The following is a 3957-nucleotide window of genomic DNA, read 5'->3' as shown; positions in this document are numbered from 1 at the left end:
GTTGAAAGTTCAGGAAAAAGATGTTTCAAAGACTGCATTTAAAACTAGGTATGGCCACTATGAGTTTATTGTGATGTTGTTCGGAGTAACTAATGTGCCTGCTGCTTTTATGGATCTCATTAACAGAATATTCCAACCCTTTTTGGATCAGTTCATGATTGTGTTTATTGATGATATTCTAGTGTATTTGAAGTCAGAAGAAGAACATAGTTCGCACTTGAAGATCGTTTTACAGCTTTTACGAGATAAGAAACTTTATTCTAAACTCTCTAAATATGATTTCTAACTAAACGAAGTGGCATTCCTTGGACATGTAATTTTTGTGGAAGAAATTCGAGTGGATCCCCAAAAGATTAAAGCTATTCTCGAATAGGAAGTTCAAAAATTGTATCGGAAGTTAGAAGTTTTCTGGGTTTAGCCAGTTATTATCAAAGGTTTGTTAAGCACTTTTCGATGATTTCTTTACCTTTGACTAAGCTGATGAGAAAAGGTGTGACATTTGTGTGGACTCTGAAATGTCAAGAGAATTTTGAAAAGGTAAATAAGATTTTGACAGAAGCTCCCGTGTTAGTCCAACCTGAGTCTGGCAAGAACTTCGTAGTGTATAGTGATGCGTCCCATAATGGCTTGGGATGCGTATTAATGCAAGAAGGCAAGGTAGTGGCCTATGCTTAGAGGAAATTAAAGCTGCATGAGAAGAATTATCCGACACACGATCTGGAGATGGCGGCAGTAGTGTTCACTCTTAAGATTTGGAGCCACTACTTGAATGCTGAGCGTTGCTACTTATATACCGATCACAAGAGTTTAAAGTACTTGATGACTCAAAATGAGTTGAATTTAAGACAGTGAAGATGGGTAGAATTTCTCAAGGATTACGATGTTGTAATTAATTTCCATCCAGGAAAAACAAATGTGGTAGTGGATGCCTTCAGTCGAAAGACGTTTACAGACTTACGAGCTTTGGATGCCAGACTATCATTAAGGGGAGATGGTGCAATCTGTGCAGAATTAACTCTCAAGCCATCATGGTTGGATCGAATTAAGGAATTACAAAGTAAAGATGAAATGTGTTTAAAGAGATTACAACAGTTAAAGAGTGAAGAGCTAAAAGATTATGAAATCAAGTCTGATGGGAACTTGTATTATCGAGGAAGACTGATATTTAGGGATAATGATGAATTGAAGAAAGAATTATTATCGGAAGCTCATTATAGTCCATTGATCATGCATCCTGGAGGGAACAATATGTATAAGAACCTCAAGAGTAGATATTAGTGGCCTGGAATGAATAGGAACATTATGGAATTTGTATCCAAGTGTTTAACTTGTCAGCAAGTCAAAGCCGAGCATCAGATTCTGTTAGGACTGTTACAACCAATATCGATTCCTCAGTGGAAATAGGAGAACGTAACAATGGATTTTGTAACGGGGTTACCTTTAACTCCGAACTAAAGAGATTTAATCTGGGTGATCGTAGATAGATTGACTAAGTCAGCCTATTTTATTTCGGTATGAGCTGATTTCTCAAAGGATAAATATGTCGAGTTGTATATTAGAGAGATTATACGTTTACATGGTATATATGTTTCCATTGTTTCTGATCGGGATCCTAGATCACATCGCGGTTTTGGAAGTCATTACATAGAGTGTTGGGAACTCGGTTGAACTTCAGTACAACATTTCATCCTCAGACCGATGGATAATCCGAGCGAACGATCCAAATTATGGAGGATATGTTGAGAGCTTGTGTTATCGAATTCAAGGGATCGTAGGAAAAGTACTTGCCACTTGTTGAATTTGCGTACAACAATAGTTACTAGTAAAGTATCAAAATGGCTCCCTATGAAGCTCTTTATGGAAGGAGGTATCGTAAGCCCTTAAATTGATTTGAGTTTAAAGATAAAGAAGTCCTGGGTCCTGAGTCAATTCGAGAAGTGGAAGAAAAGGTGCAAGTGATTCAGAATAATCTCAAAGCATTAGCTGATAGACATAAATCGTATGCGGATTTAAAGAGGAAGGATATAGAATATCAAGTTGGAGAGAAAGTGTTTATCAAAGTATCTCATTGGAAGAAGGTTTTGAGGTGTGGATGTAAGGAAAAGCTTAGTCCCAGGTTTATTGGACCTTATGAGATCATTAAGAGAGTTGGACCGGTGGCATATCAATTAGCTTTGTCATTGGAAATGGAAAAGATACACGATGTCTTTCATGTCTCAATGCTCCGGAAGTATCGATATGATCCCTCTCATATCGTGTCAACAGAAGAGATTGAGGTTCAACCTAATTTGACTTATGAGGAAGAACCGGTCCAAATCTTAGCTCACGAGGTTAAGCAATTAAGGAACAAGACTATTTTATTGGTTAAAGTCTTGTGGAGGAATCACAAAGTAGATGAAGAAACATGGGAATGTGAAGAGGACATGAAGAATCAGTACCCCCAGCTCTTTGCGCAATAAAAAATTTGAGGACAAATTTTCTTAAGGGGGAGATTTGTAACATCCTCAATACCGGATTAGTGACTAAATTGTAAAGTTTTAGAATTTGGTGATTAAAGTATAATAATTGAATAATATAAAGACTTATATGGGAAATAATGTGTAAGATTGAAATGAAAAGAAAGATGAATAGAGGGAAAAAAATGGTAATTGACAAGGAAATAATTAAATCTTTGAATGATTATATATTAACCACGTGGAAGTGAAGGAAAATAAGCAAGCTTCCAGAGTTCTCTTCCTCTTCTTCTTCCTTCATACGTGAGAGCCAAAATAAAGGTGAGTTTTCTGGTTAGTTAGTTTCTTGTTGAATTTAAGGTTGGTTTATGATCATTAGATGATAACTAAGCTTAAGGAAAGCTTAAGTTATCTTAAAATCAAAAGATGATGGAGTTATGAGAGATTAAAGATTAGGATTTCTTGAATGAAATCTTGGAATAGAGTTCATAACTAAAATTGGAAGTTAAATTTGACTTTTCATCAACCTAATTAAGACATATGAAGTGTTAGAATAGGAATTAGAACATGTTGTAAAGTTAGTGTAATTCTTGAATTACATATGAAAGATAGGATTTTGAGGTTATAGAGGGGGTTATTGAGTAGAAATGAATTTAAGTATGAGTAGGTAAGTTAAGGATAGGTGAAGGAATAAAATATGAAGTGTTGAGCCAAAAATGAAGTAATTTTTGTGCTTAAAATGTGAATTCTGGGTTGGGGTGTATCGGTACATATTCAATAGGTATCGATACATCAAGAGTAAAATACAGAAAAATATTCAAAGTGTACCGATACATAGGAAGTGTATTGATACCCCCTTAAGATGAAATCTTTCGAATATAATTTGTGTACCGATACATAAGTAGTGCATCGATACACATGTTAAGGGGTGTATCGATACACTATAGAGTGTATCGATACCTACCTTAAATAAGAAATAAAAGTAGCCTTTCTTTTAGTTTAAGAAATGGAAGATTAGAATATATCAATTAGAATACTGATATGTATCAATGTATGACTATGTAGATATAGAACGTAAACCTGTTCTGGAACAATTAAAGAATTAGAAACGGTCGAGAGAGAGAAAGTGCTAGAATCAAGCAAGGCTAAGGTGAATGCATACCCTAAATAGAATTGTATGGAGATAAGACTTGCGATAAATCTATCTCTTATAGTTGAATTTATGATTTTATATTCATGTACATGCATATACATATATATATATATATATATATATATATATATATATATATATATATATATATTATGGATATAGTGATTTCATGCATAATTCATTCATGCTTTAATATAATATTATATGAATGAATGCAACTATAAGAGAATCAATCTATGTATGTGAAATAATGAAAGTGATCATATGTGTGCATGGAAGTAAATTATGTGTTTATATGAAAAGTGATAAAAGAGACACATGAAAATTAGAAATGTATTCATATTTAAGCTC

Source organism: Hibiscus syriacus, unplaced genomic scaffold (assembly GCF_006381635.1).
Source record: "Hibiscus syriacus cultivar Baekdansim isolate YM2019G1 unplaced genomic scaffold, ASM638163v2 tig00110057_pilon, whole genome shotgun sequence".
Lineage (NCBI taxonomy): Eukaryota > Viridiplantae > Streptophyta > Magnoliopsida > Malvales > Malvaceae > Hibiscus > Hibiscus syriacus.
Note: the sequence above shows the minus strand (reverse complement) of the source record.